This window comes from Oryza glaberrima, chromosome 3 (assembly GCF_000147395.1).
Source record: "Oryza glaberrima chromosome 3, OglaRS2, whole genome shotgun sequence".
Classification (NCBI taxonomy): domain Eukaryota; kingdom Viridiplantae; phylum Streptophyta; class Magnoliopsida; order Poales; family Poaceae; genus Oryza; species Oryza glaberrima.
This window is the reverse complement of record NC_068328.1, coordinates 17,327,736-17,340,839: the sequence shown is the minus strand read 5'-3', so window position 1 is coordinate 17,340,839 and position 13,104 is coordinate 17,327,736.

The following is a 13,104-nucleotide window of genomic DNA, read 5'->3' as shown; positions in this document are numbered from 1 at the left end:
GCCACGTAGACAAGACTATAGCCAAACGCGGCTTTGGACCGGGATGATACAATAAACCAAGTTTAGGAACCTTAATATGTGCTTTGCAAGTCGTGGACCTAAGTGAAACCTCCTGACAAGTTTAAGTACCGTTGATGCATTTTACTCAAAAGAAAAAGAACAAGAAACATTGGACATACACAAATTTAGTCAATTGTTTTGGCTTATAAGCTACGGCTCAAGTTTATGTCAACAGCCTTTTGCTCCAATTTCAAACACAGTATATTCGGTACATCTTTCAAATGTTTGGAAGGTGGAATTGAAGAAGAATATAGGAATACAAGTCAGAAAGGTTTTAGAAACTAAGGTAGAGAACTGGAGGTTGGAGGTTGGAGGGCGATAGGAAGGAGCTAGGTCGATAAGGGTGACCACCGGCTGCCCAGGTCATTGCCGCTGCCGAATTAATATGTTCGATGGATGATGAGCATTATTAGCTATTGGTTCTTTTTATGAAAAAGTACTTCGAAGGTCCCTCAACTTGTCATCGAGTTACAAAATCGTTCCCCAACCACAAGACTAGATATATGACATCCCTCAACTTAACAAAACCATTTACTTTAGGTCCTTCGATGGTTTTGACTCCGGTTTTGTCCGTCATGGCGGCTGAGTCAGCATGGGACCCACGTGGGCCCCACATGTCAGGATGCCACATCATCACCTCTCTCTTATTTCCCCTCCTCTCCCTTCATCATCTTTCTCTCACTGTGCTCATCTAGACAGGCGGCAGGGCGGCCGAAAGGTGGGGAAGACCGCCCGTGGGGAAGGGGAGAGGAGGAGGTCCGCATCCTTGTTGCCGCCGCTGTGGCGGCCTTTTTCTTCGCCTCTTTTCGCTAAGCGGAGTCGCCGGCGGCGGCTTCCTCCACCGCACGCTGCAGGGGAGGGAGGGGAGCGGAGGAGGTCCAGCGGCAGCGAGGGTGGTGGCGGCGGAGGAGGAGGAGACTAGGACAGAGGATAGGAGGATGGCGCGGCGGAAGAGCGCGAGGAGGAGACAATGGCCCGTGGGAGGAGTACATGGCAGCGTAGCGAGAGCAGGAGGCAGCGGCGGCGACACGGTTGAAGGGGAGACGTTGGCGTCAGGAACACGAGGGGAGAGCGAAGGGGAAGCATGGGGAGGGCCGGAGCGATGGAGGGCCACGGGTGGCCAGAGTGGAGATGGGCAGTGGTGGCTGGCGGGAGCCATCATAGCCTGCCGCGGGGGTGGCCAGCATCTTCGATGGCGGCGTTGATGGAGGCAAACGTCGGTAGGAGGAAGACAAGAGAGGGGATAGGACATGCTCCATCACCACTCCCCCCTGTCGGCCGCCGGCCGCGCCGCACTCCTCTGGTCTCCCCCGGCTGCCGCCCGTCTTCGCCAGCGAGTGAGCGCCGCCACGGCTCTTCTCCCCTATCAGCCGCCAGTCGCATCGTGCGCCTCCCACTCTCTCCCGGCCACCGCCGCTCTTCTCCCCAACCTGCTCCCGCCTCACCGTTGCTCTTCTCCCCATGCCGGTGATGTCGTGCCGCTTTGCCGCTGCTCTTCTCCCCAGCCTGCTCCCGCCTCGCTGCGGCTCTTCTCCCCCATGCCGGTGATGCCGTGCCACCTCGCCACCTCTCTTCTCCCTAGCCTGCTCCTGCCTCGCTGCGGCTCTTCTCCCCCATCCCGGTGATGTCGTGCCGCCTCGCGCGCCGCTCTTTTCCCCAAGCTGGTCGACCGTGTGGCCGTCGTCTCGCCCTGGTCCGCGTCCGGGCTCGATGCCAACCCCATCCTCGTCAGCACCGCACCAAGTCGCTGCCACCATCGCCCGTCACTAGCCACCAGATGAGGAGCAAAGTGAGAGAGTGAGAGGAGGAAGGGAGAGAAGAGGGGAGAGAGAGAGGGCGATGACGTGGTCACCCTGACATGTGGGGCCCAGGGTCCCACGCTGACTCAGCCGCTACTTGTAGCCAAACCGGGTCAAAACCACCGAAGGACCTAAAGTGAACGGTTTTATAAGTTGAGAGATGTCATATATTTGGTTTTACGGTTGGGGGACGATTTTGTAACTCGATGACAAGTTGAGGGACCTTCGGTCTACTTTTTCATTCTTTTTAATCCTCTTCCTTGGGTTGGTTTGGGCCTGGTGAGAACCGGCCCATCATGTGGCTCATTTGAGATCCTAACTCTTTAATATTTTAAAGAGTAAATTGCACCCATAATACAACAACTTAGCAGGTCGGTGCGATATAGTGCAATAATTTAAGAATTGAACGTCCGAGTACAACAACTTGACAAGTTGGTACCTTCTAGTACAAGAACTTGACAATTTAGTATTTTGGTGCATCAACTTGGCTAAGCATATGCTAGGTGAATTTTTTTTCACGATGTCAATATGCCGTTACATAGTAATCCTACGAATATTACCTTATAATATTGAATTTAATCTTTAAGAATCATACGGAACATACAATTTACATTCAATTATCTTTTAAGAAATTTTTTGTTTTCTTCACCTTCTCAAATATCAACCAAATATAATAATTTCTACATACAGTTTAATTGACTTTCATTTGTTAGTTATTAGGATAAGAACATAAATATGCTCCAAATAATTAAGTTGCAGCATAACTTCTTAATTTATTATATCAAAATCGTACCTACCTTGCAAGTTGTTGAATTTATATGATCACTTATAAAGTTCTTATAATAAGTTACACATACTTGCTAAATTGTTGCACTAGAACGCTCATTTCTTAAGTTTTGCACCAAATTGCACCCACCTGCTAAGTTGATGCACCGTGGGTGCAATTTACTAAAAGGTAAATTTCATGGTTTGTTCGGTTTAGAGAAAAACCAAAGCATTTGGATTTCTATCTATTAATTCTTATAAGTATCACTCGGTTGATAACGAAAATCAAATGATTTTTTCTTTCCTGTAAGTTGTTGATAGGAGAGAAAACATAGGAATTTTTCATCCATCAAACCTCTTGGAAAAATCCTTATGGATTGAAGTGTACATGTATTTCTATTCTTTCACCTTCTCTATTCCTATATGTGTTGAAATTTCTCCAAAACGGATAGGGCTTAGAGTTAATTTTAAGTTTATTATCGTGGGTTTTTTAGAGAAGAGTTTTTTTTCAAGCTTAGAAATAAACTATAGCTAATAAGACCATATTCGATGGATTTTTTTTGAGGTGAAATTAAAAATAAACAGTCCAAACCTCATTGATAAACAGCCCCATAGGTTGGCCTGTGTTGACACGAAAAACACACACTGGCCTAGGAGATCTGCTTAGCTCCAGTGCAGGTCCAAAGTTTGGTGAGATGCGGACGTGCCAGTTAGTTTGATCCTGCAACTGACAAGATATGCAAATAGCAGATCAATGAGCCGATCGGCTGACAAGCCGATCGAGTAATTCCAGCCGATAGCCGATAATAGCCGATGCCAATTCCAGCCGATGTCGATTGGGTTTAAGCAATCGGCTATATATCCAATGTAGATAATGATATAAAGACAATCGGGTGGTGATAATAAAATATAACAATAACATAATCCAATAGAAACCAAACGGCTAGCAATGATATGATAGAATAAGCACTGATCCGACGGTTAAAGCATACATCGGCTGGAGGTCCGATGTCATAAAATCCACAAAATTAGATTAAACAGTGAAACCTTTGTTGTCATCGGCTAAATCCAACTTATATGTATATGCAATCCTTACAAGCCGATGCAACGTCTAGATAACTTATTGGCTAGCACCCCGATAAAACATTAGCATGAACCTATCGGCTTAACAAGATTTATATTATCAACAACAATCTAGTAGGTCGAACCTAACCGATGCAGCACGAGATTGTATATGATAATCTAATACTCGATGAGCTGATAGATCTGTCTAATGTGATGGATATAACAAATCTATTTATAACAACATTGTGATTGTAGAGATATATCGGCTAAGACAGAAGATCGGGCCTAACCGAGACAGTCCCAACTAAACCGATGCGTCTCTAAACACAATGCAACTAGAGATAGAATTGAGATATCAGGTAGGCAAATATATCAACCAAACCAGAGCAATCCAAGAGATCGAAGCGTTGCAGCCTTGAACAACACCAATGTAGTCGATAGATTCACCAGGGCCAGCGGAACGTAGGACTTACCCCTTCGCCGGAGATTGAAAGCCGATGCAGCCCCGCGTCAGGTGCCAAATTCCGTCGGATGATAAGTAAAAACCTCGGTAAAGAGGGTGGCGATGCGCCAAGAGTAATTGTATTGATCGATATATTGATAGATTACAATGACCCCGGGTGTACATATTTATACCCATAGGGAGATACTAGTCCTTGTCGGATAAGAAAGAAACTAAAGATAAAAGGAAAAGATAAAGTCCTTATCGGACACTAAACACACTTTCCTAAAGATAAAAGAAAACTAACAAACTATTCCTAATTAATAGATAACTTGCCATGCCGCATCCTCCTTGAACTCGGACTCTTCTAGATAAATTTCCTTTAATTGATCCGACTTCGTTAAGAATACAACTGCTAGCGACTTGACAATTCCCATCGGCCGATTCCAAGACTCTGAAGCCGATACTGACTCTAAGCCGATGATTACTCCGGGCTTACCAAATTTCACTGTTAACAGCCTAATAAGCCAAAGCAAAAATAAAAATGAATTTTCGAACTTGATTTTAAAATATTTCTAACATAATTTTTAAATTAACTTTTAAGTCACTACGAACAAATATATAAAAGTTTTACCTATATATTAATTTTTATTCCCTAATAAATTGTTTACCCATGCGTATTGTAAAATCTCTTAAATTGATAACATTGTGAAACCGTTTTATTTTCACTTTCAGATTCCTAAAATCTAAACGTTGAGTTCATCGCTTATTTTTTTTTTTTTTTGTGTTTTCTCTTTTGTTTTTTTAAGTGCCCTCAAAATCCTAATCTTTTGATAATTTCCTTAAAACCAACTTCTACTCAATAATGCTCAGCCATGCTCTTATTCATCCAACATCCTAAAACCAATTAGTCAAATAGTACCTTCTAAAGTTTAGCAGTGCTTCACATTCACATAGGGATGAAGTGGTCGGAAATGGTCGGGAGCAATGTCATTATTTTGTTATTCTTATGGTAACAGTCGGGAAATTTTTATATTTATGAATTTAAATATTTACTGTCAACTCCAATGAAACATTGACAAAATTCAGAAAACTAAACTTTAGACACGGTAATAGTCGATAGAAATATTATCATTATATTAGTTTGCGAAAAGGGTATCGGCATGTTGAGAAAATTTCCATAGCGTTTTCACCCTCCACGTAGGGGTGAAAACGGTACATAAACTTTCCAGATTCCGGACCTATTTTCAGAAATGGAATCTGTCAGTCGGAATTCTTTTGGAATTTTTCGGAAACGGAAACGGATTCGGAAATATTTTCTCAGAAACGGAATCGAAAATGATAAAGGGCAGTTTCCGTCGGAACTCGGAATCCGTCGGAAACTTTTCGAAAATTTTCTCGGAATTTCCGGAATTTTTTCTCGGAATTTCCAGAAATCACAAAATACCCTGGATTCTTTTCTTAAGCACTGAATAGTTAATACCGTAGTGTTTGTTTGGCTATTATTTTTTAAAAAAATATTTATTATGCAAATCTAAAATTACATAAGAATATTTTTTTCCCTGCATTGGGATTTATCAACAGCATTACTAATTTGTTCCATAGATTGTGTTTTGTGATGTACTGCTGATACTTACCAATTGGACTTATATGATTGCGTTTTATGATGAATTGTTGACCGTTGAGACTTGAGAATTGGGTTTATCAGTTTAAGGGGTTTTTTTTATTCCGATAAATTTTTGTTACCATATTCGCGCCGGTTCGTTTTCGCTCTGTTTTCGGTTTCGATAATATTCGATTCCGTTTTCGTATCCGGGGTTTCCGATTCCCAAAAAAAATATGAAAACGAAAACGATAGAGATGATTTCCGTCCGTTTCCGTACCGTTTTCACCCCTACCTCCACGTTAGCACAAAGTTACATCATCACCCCACATATAACATGTACGTGTACAAACCATATCCCACTCAACTAATATCAATATATCATCAATTATGACATGTTCTTTTATGATTTAAATACATATTTTACCTCGATTTTCATTAGCACGTTTTCAAACTACTAAATTCTATTTATGTATAGAAGTTGCTTTAAAATATCAGATAAATCTATGTTATTTTTATAAGTTCAAAATAATTAAAACTTAATTAATCATATATTAATGACTTTCTCGTTTTACGCGTCGTATTTAATCTTCATCCGCTACTGTGGTTCAAACGAGACATTAAGGTAGTGTTTGAAACTCAAGAAGATAATGATTAATTTAGAGCACGTAAAACAAAAAGCTATTAACATATGATTAATTAAGTTTTAATTATTTAAACTTGACAAATGGGTATATTTAAATCGACTTCTGGATAGGAAATTTTCGCACGAAATATACCGTTTATTTAAAAAGCGTGCCAATGGAAACCAACGTGAAATCTATATCTTCGTAGGAAAAGAACGGGATTTAATTATTTTGAACCCTTTCCTATGTTAATGACTTAGTCAATGGGTTATACCATCGATGTCAACTCAATAGAGAAGAAGACCCACGTTCGATATGCCCTTTTCTATGGCTACAACCTTCCTCTAAATCCGTAATTTTGTCCCACCTTCCACTGGACCAACCCAATCATATATATCTAGCTGTACACACTTTATAAATTCTATGATCCGTCTCCCTCCTAAAACAATGTTGATTAATTCCAATTTAACTCTTCACGTGCACAACCCATTTTCTTATCCACAACCCACATTTCTTCCTTCAAGAATCCAGCCAACCTAAATCAATCCAAATTTGAGCCTCGGCAACTGCCCACATTCATATATATATTAATAAATCTAGACATATATGTGTGCCTAGATTCATTAACATCTACTTCCTCTGTCTCATAATGTAAGTCATTCTAGCATTTTCCACGTTCATATTGATGTTACAGATTCATTAACATCAATATAAATGTGAGAAATGCTAGATGACTTACATTGTAAAACGGAGGGAGTATATAAATATAGGTAATGCTATAAAGTTTTATAACCTAAAACTTAAAACGGAGGGAGTACGATATTAGGAGCAATTTATAACAAAATAATTATGAATTTGATACGCAAAAACATGCTAATGTAAATTAATGAGAGACAAACTGCACCGTTGGTACTTTAACTGAGGATGCCATCATAGAATATAACCTGGAGAATTGATGAATCCATTAGCTCCGCAGATGGACAAATAAGCTTGACAGTGATCATCGGCAATGGTGGAAGATGTAAATTATAAGTGCTTGATGTAAAAGTTCTACATAGAGAAATTAATAGCAATTAAAGTGAATGGCGGATATAAATAGCCGACTAAACACCTTCTCATCAGTTTTCACTTATATGGAAGATTAAAAGACAATAAGCTGGCCTGCTTAGCTACCGAAGGTGAGGGATGGCAAATAAAGGCTGGTCTTGTTGGATTGCTCTTCGTTGATTGGGCTGCTAAAATTTGCAGGGGCGGTAAATTAAATCTAGGGCAAACAAAGTTGATTCAATGGCTAAAAGCTTTCAAATGACGTGGCTGCACCAGGGAAGAGGAAATTAGAATTGATTGTAGTTAGTGGGGATGAATTGCATATGAACTAGGTAAAACCCCGCGTATTGCTGCGGGAATTTAAGTATGATAATAATAAAAAAAATAACGTGTAAGATAGCTAGATAACATCGGATTAAGTAAATTAATGTGGTTTATGATAATTTAAATTTAAATAGTATGTAGAATGGTGATTCAAACGTAAAAAAGTAAGGTGGTATGACTTTATGGAAGAAGAAAAGTAGGGAGATAGTTTGGACCCTAGATTAATCATCTAAAGGCTAAAAACAATTGATGTGATATGACTTAATTAGAGGAAAAAAGGAGAAAGATAATTTGGACCATAGATTAATCATGTAAGCACTAACTAAGTGAGGATGAGCTATATAAGTATGTAGGATATTATAAACCATAGTAAAGATATACATTGAAACATTATGTGAATTATGTGTGATGAACCCTGAACTTCCTTTTTAGTAGTTCTGCGTGGCCCTCCAAATAAAAACCAATCTACAAATTGTAGCACTTCATCCAAAAACCGATCAACTATCCCCTTTGTCTCTTCTTCCTCACGCGCAACATCGCAGGCACACCATCACGGCACACCCACCGACTAGAAGCTATGCAACTCAAAAACTCAAAAACTAACTGACAGAAAACTTCTGAAAACTACAAAAATAGAACCGTGGCAGCAAGCCGATTCCGTTTTCGTAGGTCCCGACGACAACAGAGACACGGAGGCGACGACAACTGTGGTATAAAACGTGACCAGAACTCGAAACTCTAAACGAACTAGACGCTAAGACCAGCAACTACGACTCGACGATGCAACAGAAAACTCAACAAAGCAAAAACTGAAATGGACAATGCAATGGCACAAGTATGGCTAGGTACAGGATATAATTTTTTTTTATTGAAATTTTCTGGTTATAGGAAGTTAAAAACTCACTGAGCAACGAAAGCTCTGATACCACCTGATGAACCCTAAGCTCTACTCGAGACACTCAAGGCTGTTGTTGGCCCGATCTTTCGGTGAGTTGATGATAACTACGATTTGGGAGAAACATTGATGACCCGACTACAACCGTACTAGACGTTGTTGTGTTGCGCCTTAGCGATCGTTACACCTTTCCGTGGGTTGTTGATCTTGTCGGTGCAGACCAACCTTATTCCTGCAAGTAAATCGAAGAAACAAGCAAGAACAAGATAAAAGCAATCTGAATTGCAAATAGGAATTGAGTACAAATGATAAGTTTGGGGTTCCGTAACGAGCAAACTGGCGATCTAACCGATCACGGGATTACACGACAAAGTAGCAAAGTTAAACTTTAATCTAAACAAAACCCAAGATACCCTGAAGGGGTACCTAACTATTTAAGGAGGTGGGAGGACCTCTAGGTCGTCCTCCACCTGGTTGGGGTGCACCCCACATGAGCCCCACTTGGGCCAGGGTCCCAAACGAAGTTACAAGCCCATAGGCCTATTACAGGTGACGCAGCAACTTGTTCCATCAATTGCGCATGACTGTGAAGGAATTTGGCAGTGAGGCTGGATCCGTTGGAGAGCTTTCCATCAAGTACTCACGAGTCAAAAACGGATGTTGTATGAATATTCGGCGGCCGTTTGAAGTCAGCAGTGTAGCAGGTGGCCGAATCGGATTCCAGCAGTTGGAGGACTTTGATCTTGATAGCATCTTGTTCATCCATAATGTGAGCAACGGTTGTATCCGTAGTAGCTATGGTCACATCATCCTCCCTTTCTTTACGGAAAACTGTCCTCGGTTTTTCCATATGGTGCTCGTCACATGGTCCATTTAGAACAACCTTTTTCTTCCAATCAAAACAAGACAAACTCAAGATAATATGATTAGCAATAATAGGTCTCTCTAGCTTGCATGTTTTATCCACATCTACAGGAGGCTGTAAATCCAAACATATATAAATTCTATGCACCAAGTATATCTGTCTATCATTATATTCGCCAAAGATATGAAAAATGACATTAGTTGGACATGGCAAATCATATTTATCAAATAATTTCTCCTTCAATTCACGTTCCTCTACTTCATTAACAATGTGAATAACATGCTTAAAATCAGCACACAATGAAACACTAGAAATAGCATGTTCATTCACTAGTTGTGGCAGGGATATAAGTGAAGCATTATCACACAACTCTTATTTATCACAAGAAACAGCAAGTAAATCAACTTGTGACAAAGGCAAATCAGAAGTAGTTTCCACCAAAATTTGCTCTAGATTAGCATGGATAGTGGACAAGTGTGACTCATCAGAAGCACACTCACCTTGAGTAATATCAGCACCATTTAATTTGCCTTTTATGCCCTCTTCAGATAATATAGGTGCTTCAGTCTTCTCTTCTTCCTTCGTGAGCGATGGAGATGACATCTCAAGCATATTGCTCTTTTCCTCATGGTGAATGTTCTGAGCTCCCTACAAAATGTCAGTAATAGGAGGCACAAGCATAGCTCGTTTCTCCCTTGGGTTCTTTAAAATATTGCTCTCAACACTGCAAGCAAGCATGAACAAGTGGCCTATATGATTATATGTCACGTTAATAAGCCCAGCTTGAATATCATAATTAAGCCCTCTAAAAAATCTAGTCATTGTGTTCTCATTGCTTTCTTTTAAACCACTATAAGTGATAAAATTTTAAAGTTATGAAAGTACTCTCGCACGGTTTTGTCACCTTGTTTTAGATGCTCTAATTTCTCAAGGAGAGTACGTTTATAATATGAAAACACAAAATTTTTCCTCATCATTGTTTTGCATTCATCCCAAGTTTCAAGCTTATTGCCAACAGTATACCACCAAAAGGATGCAGAACCGGTACACTTATTACTAGCAGCCTTAATCATTTGAGCATTAGAGAAATCATACTCATCAAATTGTTTGTCTACTGCTAGCTCCCAATTAACATAAGCGGCGGAATCATACTTACCATCAAAAACTGGCAAATTAGATTCTACCCTTGCAAGATCATTATCATGTACCTTAGATGCAATGCCTGAAGAAGTCGCTATATCTCATTGATGATGAAGAAGTCGATGTTGAGCATGACCATCTTGTTTCCCCTTGCGCAATCCTTCCATGGTTAGTATAAAAGAAGAAACATACACAAAAAATATGCGCGTTCCTATTAACTACTAGGTAGTGGAAGCTCAAAAATCACACACACTCAAGCTTTTAACCAAGCTCTTACAAGATCTTACCAATGCAAGCGGAAAGGTGACATACACCGACTCAACCAAGCACCCCAATGGAGGTTGGATGTATCGATTCCTTGGCAAACACTTGTTGTACGACTGCAATCAGATCTGTGGAGCTCTGGGTAGGCTTAAATATGTAGCAAAGGACTAGCAAGTGCTCAAATCAGATAATGCAAAGTTGAATGATTGTTCAAAGCCAGTACCGTGCTGGTCCTAGGCTAGAACGTACTAGAGACGCGAGCCTAGACATAAACAATACCACAAGATAGCATTAGGAACAACTCATGCACAACTCTGATATATGAAGTCAGCTCAAACATAACAATATTTTCTCTTTTTTTTCTTTCTTCTTTCTTTTTTTTCTTTCCTTTCCTTTCCTTTTCTTTTTTTTTGGGTGTGGCTTTTCTTTTCTTTTTTTATGCACCTTTCTGCCTTTTTTTCCTTTCTTTTTTTTGATTTTTTTTTACAAAAACAGATTCAAGGACCTCAATGTAAGGTTACAGGGACTCAAACATAAATATAAAATTTACAGGGACTCAAATGTAAAAGTCCAAACTCAAAATTAAAATTATACAAAAATGGAATGCTCTCGTCCTACAGGTTCCGTTTTTGCAAACGGATATTGAATCCGACACCAAAAGAAAATTTTACCAGTGTTTGACACACCTAGACAACGGAGTCGTGAGGGAGGGAGGGAGTCGGACTCCGGGAAGCGAGATTGGAAGGGAAGAGACTCGGCCTCGGTTTGGAAAGGCACCATGTAATAAACAGAAACAGATTTGGCACTTCCTTTTTAGTAGTTCTGCGTGGCCCTCCAAATAAAAACCAATCTACAAATTGTAGCACTTCATCCAAAAACCGATCTACTATCCCCTTTGTCTCTTATTCCTCACGCGCAACATCACATCACAGGCGCACCATCACGGCACACACCATCACGGCACACCCACCGACCAGAAGCTATGCAACTCAAAAACTCAAAAACTAACCGACAGAAACTTCTGAAAACTACAAAAATAGAACCGTGGCAGCAAGCCGATTCCGTTTTCGTAGGTCCCGACGACAATAGAGACATGGAGGCGACGACGACTATGGTATAAAACGTGACCAGAACTTGAAACTCTAAACGAACTAGACGCTAAGACCAGCAACTACGACTCGACTATGCAACAGAAAACTCAACAAAGCAAAAACTGAAATGGACAATGCAATGGCACAAGTATGGCTAGGTACAAGATATAATATTTTTTTATATTGCAATTTTCTGGTTATAGGAAGATAAAAACTCACCGAGCAACGAAAGCTCTGATACCACCTGATGAACCCTGAGCTCTATTCGAGACACTCAAGACTGTTGTTGGCCCGATCTTTCGGTGAGTTGATGATAACTACGATTTGGGAGAAACGTTAACGACCCGACTACAACCGTACTAGATGTTGTTGTGTTGCACCTTAGTGATCGATACACCTCTCCGTGGGTTGTTGATCTTGCCGATGCAGACCAACCTTATTCCTGCAAGCAAATTGAAGAAACAAGCAAGAACAAGATAAAAGCAATCTGAATTGCAAATAAGAATTGAGTACAAATGATAAGTTTGGGGTTCCGTAACGAGCAAACCGGCAATCTAACCGATCACGGGATTACACGGCAAAGTAGGAAAGCTAAACTTTAATCTAAATAAAACCCAAGAAACCCTGAAGGGGTACCTAACAATTTAAGGAGGTAGGAGGACCTCTAGGTCGTCCTCCACCTGGTTGGGGCGCACCCCACATGGGCCCCACTTGGGCCAGGGTCCCAAACGAAGTTACAAGCCCATAGGCCTATTACTGGTGACGCAGCACCTTATTCCATCAATTGCGCACGACTGTGAAGGAATTTGGCAATGAGGCTGGATCTGTTGGAAAGACGACTCCGAGAGCTTTCTATCAAGTAATCACGGGTCAAAAACGGATGTCGTATGAATATTCGGCGGCCGTTTGAAGTCAGCAGTGTAGGTGGCCGAATCGGATTCCAGCACTTGGAGGACTTGATCTTGATAGCATCTTGTTCATCCATGATGTGAGGAACGGTTGTATCCATAGTAGCTATGGTCACATCAATGTGGGATGATAATTTAACATGCTTGTATTTTAAAAGCTCTTAAATTATAAAAACTATAAAATTATAGATAATATAATATGTTTGCATG